The sequence below is a fragment of the Meleagris gallopavo genome, chromosome 3 (assembly GCF_000146605.3).
Source record: "Meleagris gallopavo isolate NT-WF06-2002-E0010 breed Aviagen turkey brand Nicholas breeding stock chromosome 3, Turkey_5.1, whole genome shotgun sequence".
Lineage (NCBI taxonomy): Eukaryota > Metazoa > Chordata > Aves > Galliformes > Phasianidae > Meleagris > Meleagris gallopavo.
Window position 1 is genome coordinate 33,333,420 of NC_015013.2, and position 10,622 is coordinate 33,344,041.

At 40.9% G+C, this 10,622-nt stretch overlaps 1 long non-coding RNA gene across 1 annotated transcript; it reads right to left on the reverse strand.

Moving 5' to 3' along the window:
- Window positions 1-33: 33 nt before the first annotated feature.
- Window positions 34-10,622, reverse strand: LOC104910197. The gene is made up of 4 exons (XR_004159211.1): window positions 10,582-10,622; window positions 10,126-10,209; window positions 9,135-9,203; window positions 34-2,152 (listed from the first exon to the last, which is right to left on the reverse strand). It is a non-coding gene; the product is annotated as an uncharacterized LOC104910197 (long non-coding RNA).

Genomic DNA, 10,622 nt, shown 5'->3' on the forward strand with positions numbered 1-10,622 from the left:
AAAAAAAAAAACAAGCAAACAGAAAACCACTTGCATCCCTAAGACAAATAAGTAACTTCAGCAGGCTAACTTTTGGCCTTCTCTGGACACGACAACTGTAACAAGAGCTTACAAAGTTGGCTTCCCATGTGCAGGTCTTCAGTGAAGTACAGGTCAAGACAGACAAAGCAGAATAAAGGAGACATCAGTACTACGCATACTCATTCCACATTAGAAGTAAAAAGATGCTTATTCTTCAACGTGGATTACTGTGGTTCGGGATTTTCTGGATTAAACAAAGCACACCTTGTAAAGTTTCTGCCTTGTGGCATCCTGTGATGCTGTGACCACTCTGAAAGTTAGCTTCAGTTTGTTTCCTCAAGTTGCATATGAAGACTACCTTCCTTAACAATAAGGGACTTACCCATTTCCATAAGATATATCTCAGCTGAAAAACTTTTAACGATGACACGTCAGGAGATGCTGTGGCTGAAACAACCATATGTTCTTACATTGAACCTTCATGAAATGCTGAGCCTACAGTAGATTAAGCAGTATCATTTTCCAGAAGCGTAGGTCTTTGCAACAGACACCTGCATCCCGCCACTCTTCCTACTGTCTTGCTATCACACTTTCTTCTGTCCTCTTAATCAAGTTTCAGTTTTCATACTATGCATCTTTTGCATTACTCCTCCAAAAGAAGACTTTACATTCTTGAAGCAGAAACCATTCAGCAATCAAGCTTACAAGATTACATTCATCATCAGTACCATCCTTAATGATCTTTTCCAATACGAAATCCAAAGAATGGTATAGAAACTCATCTTCCTCTAAAAATATTCCACCCATGGCCAAAGAAATCTGTTGTTACTGAGATATCAATAAAATTCTACACTGCTGAAAATCCACGGGACACTGCATAGACATGTGTATCTTCAGAACTCTTGCAGAATTTGTCAAGAAGTAGCATTACCAACATTTCTAAGAGCAGCACTGCATGCAGATCTTATATCTACTGATGCAGAACGTCTCAGAGTTGTTCACACACTTGAATGACGTGCCTTGCACTAACATTCTGTTTTCAGCCCAAAACCACCAGTGCAGGTAATGAAGGCCAGCCTCTTGGGAAAAAGACTCTGACCAATGCTTTTGCTGGATCTTCCTCCTGTGCTGATTCTTCAGAGTGCAGTAAGAGGTGAGCTCAGCCAGCAGTGCTTCCAGCAGTGAAGGGCTGACATCACATTTTTCTGTGCAGATACGTACTTGGAATCCATTCTGACTAATCTGGTTCAAAAGACACTGGAGAACAGACATCAAAGCCAAAATGCGTTTCCGTAAGCCTAGCTTCTTAGGAAAAACACTAAAAAAATGAACTAGAAATGAAAGGTTTATTTCTTGCGATGACTGTATGTCCATTCCAATTTATAATCTTCACACTAGTTTTTATTCACTACTTCCATATATGCCAGTGTTCTCCGCTTGGGGTACTTTAAAATCTTGTGCATCCGTGCTTTTACCAAACACCATTCTGAAGCAAGTCATATCCCAGATTTTGAGTCCTTTTACCATTTACTCTCATTTTCTTGGCACATGTCAGTCTGGATCCATATTCTCATTTTATGGGAAAACATTCCCCAACAACTCAGTTTACATTGAATGGATCTTTGCTACTCCAAGTCCACACTACAATGAAGAAAGGCATAACATTCTTGTGATGTAGCTAGGCAAGTTCAGCACAGGCAAAGCAGCATCTGTGCTGTGTTAGCCTACTTGTATAGATTCTTAGCATACTGCCTAAAGCTTAACAATGAAAGCATGAAGCTAACAACAAGCACAAGACAGTTTAGCTTGGGAAGGAAGAAACTAAGCCACGGCCTACCTATTTCTCTATTAAACAGATATATTGGTACTTAGAAGTGGAAAGGCAAAATTAAGGCATCGTACTAGTAAGTATGTATTAACTCAACAGTTCATTAGATAAATACCTCAAAAAATGTTCAGCATATAAAGAGAACCATAGTTACAGGTGTACAGATCTGACAAATGCAAATATACAAACTACTGGAAAAGCAACAAATATTAAACCCCCCAAGCAGTATCTACACTAAGAAGCTGAAAAGATAAAAGCATTATACTTACAATAGACAGTCTTGAATCTCAGTGCTTCTTCTTTCTTTAGTAATGATGCAAGTCATCCCAAAATAAAATAAGAAAAAGAAATTAATGTGCTGCGCCACTTGAAAGAAAAATCCCGTACTTCCTGAATGAAGCCTTTGCAGACAAATTACAATACAGGCCAAAGTTTCCATTATCAAATAGGAAAAAATGAGCCTTTATGATTATCTGCAAAAGCTCGAAGTACTGGCAAAAGCATACTTACGGTTAACATGAGGTAAATTTCAAGAAAGCCCTGATATTAATGAAATTTTAAGATACTAGACAAAACTTTGGTTTCCACATGACTGCAGCCCCTAAGGTTCCAAAAACTGTACTTCCATCAAGAAAAAACCTCACACGGGAAAGAATAACAAGCTAACAAAAAAGTGGCTTTCCCAACATATTGGGTGGGTTTGTATAAAATTCCAGGGTAGCCAAGTCTCCTGAAAGTTTATTCTGTCATGAAGAACGGGAAAAGTGGCTTTCATCAGCTGAATCCAGAACAGATCACTTTTTGGAAGCATTTGAGAAAAAGAGTAATTTAAAGTTCCATTTTAAAACGTGGCTAAAACCAATACTGACTTACTTTTAGACCTTTTTAGCAAATATGTACAAACTTGCCACCAAAAAAATGAAAAGAAGCGTCATCATTCGCAGCAAATAGAGTTGTTTACTAATGAGCACTTCACAGAGATCAGTGCTCTATTTTCAGTACTCAGTGCCATGGAAGATATGTTGCACATGAGTGCGAACAGGCTGCCCAGGGGGGTTGTGGAGTCTCCTTCTCTGGAGATATTCAAGTCTCGCCTGGACGCCTACCTGTGCGACCTGGTGTAGGGAACCTGCTTTGGCAGGGGGGTTGGTCTCGATGATCTCTACAGGTCCCTTCCAACCCCTACAATTCTGTGATTTTGTGTGATTCTGTGATTCTGTGACAGCTCAATAACAACCAAGACTAACACAACAGTTTTGTCTCTTTTCAAGAAGCTAAACAGTTGATCTTTCACGGTAGCTAAAAACAAAATAGAAAAAAAAAGGAAGTCATTTAATCCCAGTAGCATCACAGACAGTGAGTGGGTGGTGCTGTATGAACTCAGCAGGATTTTGTAAGCTTGGGTCTTCCTTCCAGTTATCCTGCCACAAGTACTTTTGCTATGCATAAAACCACTTGTCATTCCACACCAGTTTTACAATAAACAGCTGTTAATACCTGACATTTCAGAGAAGCGTTGAAAAATATTAGCAACTGCGAGCTGCTGCGGAAAGAAAGTTTCTTCCTGTCCACTTCAGGACAACCAATTTCAACTGCATTTAGATTACTGCTTTAACACTAAAAATGTTGTGATTCATCAGTCTCAACTGTGAAACAAGTAAAATGGAACTTCCCTAGTGAGTGCTTTAAAAATAAAGCAAGAGGAAAACAAAAGAAAAAAGAACAACAAAACTACGTTGAGAATGAATATTCTCACATACTAAGAAACTTTTTCTCTGTCCTTGTGTCACAAGCAAATTGCAACTGTTTTTGAGCTAAGACTGTGAACAGTTAGAGTAACTTTTAAACAAAGTGTCTAACTATGAGAAGTCAAAACTCAAAAACTGCTGTCTTTCAGGGTTCCAACCTCCTAGACACATTCTGAGATTAGTTTCCATACATTTCAAGGTTAAGGGTTATCAAACAAAACACTGTTTCACATGCAGTTAATTATGTAAACATCATTTAATTCTTCCTAAATACATACACCCTTGAAATCACGTAAGCTACATTAGCAGCGAATTAACAGAAACTCCATTTATTCACAGAAGGGCTTAGGTTGGAGGGGACCTCAAAGCCCACCCAGTCCCACCCCGTGCTGTGGGCAGGGCTGCCCCCCACCAGCTCAGCTGCCCAGGGCCCCATCCAACCTGGCCTTGAGTCTCCAGGGATGGGGCACCACAGCTTCCCTGGGCAGCTGTGCCAGCACCTCACCACCCTCTGAGCAAAGTTCCTCCAAACATCTAACCTAGATCTCCTCTCCTTTGGTCTAAAGTCATTTCCCCCTGTCCCTTCACTACAACACTGTGTAAAAGGTTGGTCTCTCTCCTGTTTACAAGCTCCTCTCAGGTACTGGAAGGACACAATGAGGTCCCAAAGCTTTCTCTTCTCCAGAACAAGCCTAGCTCCTTCAGCCTGTCATCATAGAACAGGTGCTCCAGCCCTCTGATCATCTCCACCGTCCTCCTGTGGACCCACTCCAACAGCTCCAATGCCTTTCTTGTGCTGATGGCCTCAGGCCTGGACACAGAACTCCAGTTACAGCCTCACGAGGGCAGAGTAGAGGAGGACAATCAATTCCCTCACCCTGCTGGTCACTCCTCTTTTGACGCAGCCCAGGAAACATTTGGCCTTCCCAGATGCAAGAGCACACAGGTGGCTCACTGTTAAGCTTTTTGTCCATCAGGTCTCCCATGTCCCTCTCCGAAGGACTGCATTCAATGAGTTCTTCTCCCAGTTTGCACTTATGTCTGCAACTGCTCTGACCCAAGTGCAACATCACACACTCGGCCTCGTTGAACATTAGAAAATACCCACTTTTCAAGCCTGTCCACTTCCCTCTCATGGCATTCCTCCCTTCTATTGTGTCAAATGCACCACTCAGCTTGGTGTCATCTGCAAACTTGCTGCGGGTATGCTCAATCCCACTGCCTACATCACTAATACATTGAAGAACACTGGTCCCAAGACTGACCGTTGGGGGACACCACTCATTACCAGTCTCCACTTGTATATAGATCCATTGACCAAACACCTTGGCTGCAACCAGCCAACCAATTCTTTATCCAGCACCTTCATCCAGCCTTCAAATCCTTATCTCCCCAGCTGATAGATAAGGAGGTATTACAGGATCACGTTATAAGCCTTGCACAAGTCCAGATAAACAACATCAGTTGCTCTTCTTTTGTTTACCAATGCCATCGCTCCATAACAGAGATTGGTCAGGCAAGATCTGCCTTTCCTGAAATTATGCTGGCTGTCTCATATCTTGTCTTCATCTCATACGTGCCTTTACATAGCTTCCAAGAGGATCTGCTCCATGATCTTCCCAGGCACAGATGTGAGGCTCACCAGCCTGTAGTTCCCCAGTTCTTCCTTTCTTTCTTTCTTAAAAATGGGAGTTATGTTTCGTTTTATTCAGTTATGGAGGTCTTTGCCTGAGAGCCACAACTTTTTAAGCACGATGGAGAATAAGTTGGCAATCACATCAGCCAGTTCCTTCAGGATCCTGGGATGCATGTCATGTGGACCCACTGATGTGTACATACCCAGGCTTATGAGATGGTCCCAGTCTTACTCTACTCTTACAGTAGGACAGATTTTGCATCCCCCAAAACTCGCTCAGAGGACACAATAACACAACAGGCTCAGGAAGACTGACAGCCATCTAAGACCAAGGCAAAGAACTCACTGAAGAACTTCAGCCTTCCCTACATCCATTGTAGCCAGTTCCTCCTTCTCATTTATCAAAGGGGGTACACTCTCCTCGGCCTGTCTCTTCTGATCAATATACCTACAGAATTCCAGTTTTCATATCCCTCACCAAGCACAGTTCCATCTGTGCCCTAGCTGGACGTCTGTGTCCAGATTCATCCCTGTATTATTCTATCCAGGCCATCCATCCCTGCTTCTGCTGCCTGTATTGTTCCTTCTTTTCCCTTCAGTAAGTCCTTACTCAGGCACATCAGTTTCCTTCCTCCTCCACATCATTTCCTGTGCTGGGGGTTGAAGAGCTCTTGTGCTCTCAGAAAGGCGTCCTTGAAGAGTTGTCAGCTCCTCTCCTTTGCCCCCAAGCTTCCCAGGAGATTACATCCAATAATTCCTTAATCAGCCTGAAGTTCACCTTCCCGAAGTTCAGGGTCCTGACTTTGCTTTTGACCAGGCCCATATTCCTAGGGATCACTACCTTGACCAAGGCATGATTGCTACAGCCTAAACTGCCTCCAATCTTAACTTGTTTAACAATCTCCTCCACACTGGCAAGCACCAGATTGAGTAACACTTCTTCTCTGGCTGGTCTGTCCAATACCTGGACCAGGAAGTTATCTTCAACAGACTGCGGGAGTCTCCTGGATTGCTTGCAGTGTGAGGTTGACATGAACATATTCTTTGTGTAGGAAAAGCTGTACAGTTTAAAGCAGTTTGAATCCTGCAGATAAGCTGCAGAGCATTAACAGTGTACTAAGCACTTGATACACTTCACAAACAGCATAACGTCAAGGCAAGTTTCCAGTATCTGAAACCTATGTTACTAACCCAAGTATTAAAATAAATGCTTTTTCCAAGCACAGTTGATTTTAATAACATGCCATAGGATAAGTAAATTGCCTGCACATTGGCTATTTTCAATCAACAGTTCTGATGCATGGCAAACAGTGGCAAAAGGTGGAGCAGAATCAAGAATACATAAATGGTCAAGAAAAAACCCAAGCATCTTCTCATTTCTGATGAGGTCGCAAAGTCCTGAATCCAGACTCTTCTCTTGAATTTGAGCATTCCTACTCTCCCAACATAGGATGGGAAAACAGGAAGTGGGAGTCCTCGATATAATCAGGAGAATCTTCATCTGGGCTCCAAAGACAGCTAACAGAAGAGGCAATGCTTACAAAGAACTGCTCAAAATGCAGGGGGGGAAAAAAAAAGAAAAAAAAAAAAAAGAGACACTCCACTCCAGGATTTCCTCTCCAGCACAAAATCCCTATTATGCTTTGTACAATAAGAAGTACGACTGAACTTATATAAAACTGTATTGTCTAACCAGTTTACAATAAACGTTCAACTGTTTTCAAAGTACACACATAATACAAGCCCATTCCAACTTCCTAAGAGCTAAGAACTTTATGAAAAATACATGAATACTACTCTAATCCTCCCCCTACCAATATTTGTTCATCAATGAAACCACGAAGCCTGTCAGCATGCAATTGTACAAAGGTAGTAAGACATTCAAAATGTAAGATATACACAGCCTTGCACTGCAACCCTCCCAGTTTCAATCTTTTCACATCAGTAGTTTTTACAGGATTTAGGCCTTGTGAATTATCAGCATTAGGTGCATATTCTGCTTATTCTCCTGCATAAGGACAGGAAGCATCATCTTCATTAATACGGAAGTTAGTGCAAAAAAAACCAAATTCTTGACACAACAACATAGATCAATTCTCAGGACTGCAAGAACTCTGAAGAGGTACACTACATGATTAAAATATTGCCTAATATTTTGTAAACAAATCACTTGATCTTTCTGGTTAGATCAATGATTATCTGTTATTCAATTAGGTAATTACTCAGACCCGTCGGGAAAAAGATGCTATATCTTCATATCAAAGTACAAATAGAAAAGGCTCCACATAAAAAACTCTAATGTAGTAACAAACCAGAAAAAAAAGTCAATTTTGAAGAATTATTCTGGTTAAGGAATATAAACAAAGCACTATTCATTATCAATATGTAGTCTGTCTTAAAAAGAACATAAGCTTAACACTTTTATGGCAACCTCATAGTTGGTGGTATTAAGATTTCTTTGGTATCTCAATGAATTTTGACCTTCTGCCATCTCTTAATTAAAAGTAAGGCATTAAAAGTACTTGAAAATAATGACAGTGTGTCCTTGCAGACTTACTCCTATAGAAATGTAGCCATGTGATGTACCAGGACTCCATACCAGCACTGACATTCAACACCTAATAATCATCCAGTTTCCAACATGTCTGATGCTTGCTCACTATCAGTTCATAGCCATCATTAGTTCAATAAATTTAAAAGAATGTAGCCAAGGATAGAGCTATTTACTCAAATGGAAGATTAGGAAGGCAATACGTGGATTTGCTGGGAGAACTGGCACTGGTTTTTCTGCTTTAAAAGGGAGAAACAGCAGTAATTCAATCACTATGAGGGTTAGCTAAGAAATAAAAAGAAAGAACCACAAAACCACAAAAGAACTTCTTGAATCAGCAAGAATACTGAACAGGACATGAAAAATACTACCACACTATACATTTCTGTTGGTTCAACAAAGAACACTATGACCAAATTCCGAGAGCCACAGACCCAAATAATGCTTATGCATCACACTACTGAAATGATTAGCTAGCAGGTTATGAAATACTGCTGAACAGCTTTGAAAGCCAAACTGTAAGAAATGCCCCTCACTCTGCAAATGAAAGGGGAGCCCGAATACTTGAGAAAAAATGCACTGCCGTAAGCCTTGGGTTCCGGGAAGAATAAAAGATCATCAGGAAAACATCACAGCAGACACTTTTAAGTGCCACAACAACACAATATGATGACAGCCATCTTCTACAACAGGGAAAAGAATGGACAAACAAACACGCCCTGGCTTTATTCATTTTAAAATTTTCTTCTCAGTCTAAGACAACTGTCAGTCATACAGTTAAAAGTTCAGTCAAATAGCATTTGGAAAAGTCTCTTCTCAACACATCCCCACAGAATACTGTCTAGTAATTTAAGCAAAATACAAGGAAAAGTAGTAAAATACGAAGCTGCCATTTGAGATGCTTCAAACAAATGGAGTAAACTCCCGTAGGAAATCAGAATTGGCGTTACCACGTATAAACAAAGTTCATGCTCCAAGCAAGCTGGTTTTCTTCAAAGTACAAGCGAGTTATGCAGTCTTGGAAAACACAGCAGTGCATTCATTAACTACACCCAAATTCAAAGTTTGCACTCTTTCACCATATGAGACTTCCATACAACTCAAAACACAATTTCCCATTTAATACACATTTGCCTTCAGAGTAACTACTGATGTTCCAAGTTACAAGCTAAACAGAGTTGAGTCTCCCACCTCAAACTCTTGTTCTTAGGATTTTTTCAAGCAAACAGCTGCTACAGATCTACCAATGGGTTAGACAAGCACTTGAATACTTGTGAAATCAAATACTATTACAAGAACCCCAGGTTTAAGATTAGATTAATATAAACATGTAATATGGAAAGAAGTTACCTTTCTATGCTTCATACCACGATAATGTGACTGAAGACTTATAGAACTCATACATGGAACTTTACAAACCTAAAAAGATAAATTGAAAGTACATCTCAGTTATGCTGCAGATATTTTGTAGTTGGCAAGGTGTAAGAATTGGAAATACAATTTTACATTAAGATGCTGGAAGTCTTTTATGACTTAAGCAGTTTAAATCACATCAGGAGCATGCCACTAAAGTGACCAGAAACAGTGTGAAAACCTGTTCAAATAATACTTCAATATATATTTAAGTATACTGGGTGGCATGAATCTTTGAGATACACTTTCCCTCCTTCTCTCAATTACTGGATTCTTAGTTCTCCAAAATTCTCCAGCCAATAAGAAATGATCATACATTGATTAGAAAGGATCGGAGACCAAAAAATATATCCCAGAATAACTGGAACTCCATTCATCATTTTACCAAAGGGATCCGAAAAACAGCATAGGAGGCCATCTGCGCTAGGATCCACAGAACATCATAACAACTACAGGATATGGCTTGACAATTATTTTCTTCAATCATTAACAATAAGAAACAATGACCAATATATGATAGCATTACCTATCACCTTGACATGCTGTCGTATACCTTCAATAAGCCAGAAAAAAAGTTACTGGAACAATATCCAATACACAGAAACTTAACATGCTCTGATCCAGAGGAGCATCCTTTAAGACAGAAGAGACTTTTAGAGGTCCTGTAAGAATAACGAACAGAAATCTGAAAGACAGCCTTTAGGGGCCACTATACAGTACCTGTAACTACTCAAGAACAAACCAAATTCACAAAACCAGACAAGCAGCTCTTTCAGGGACCAGCCAAATTATCCTCCAACATTAACAGCCTCTCCCACCAGCTTGCCACACTGCAGCTCGGTCAGTTCTGTCTAACTTCCGTGGTTTTTAATACCTTAAGCCTGTATTCTGGCATGTATTCCAAAAAGCCATTTAAAAAGGCACTCACTTCACAATAGTATATTTTTTTTTCAGATTCTGGTTTGGCATCTTCTGGCTTAGCATCTTCAGCGACGGCGCTCATCCTGCAGAACTGTTTCAAGGTACACAATTAAGGAAAGAAATCCATAATAAAAAATAATGCTCCTGTTCACACACAACCCTTTAGCGAACAATTGCGTGGAGGGAGCAAAGCATCCATCGGGCTAATAAAGATTAATTCCTTTCTAGTGCAAACCACGTTTTTCACCGCCAGGACATCGCCGCAGCCTCAAGCCGTCCGTTAGGGCACCTTCCCGCTTAGCTTCACACGAAACGCTTCACACAGAAGACAGAAAAAATAGAAAACACACCGACCCCGGGCTGCACATTCCTCTTCCTCTCCCCCCCTCACTCCCGCTCTCCCGCCGCACACACCCCCCAGCCCGCGCCCGTCCCCTCATGGCCGCTGAAGAGGCGGCGGTACCTCCGAGCCGCTCCCACTCCCGGCGCTGGGCTCGCACGCCG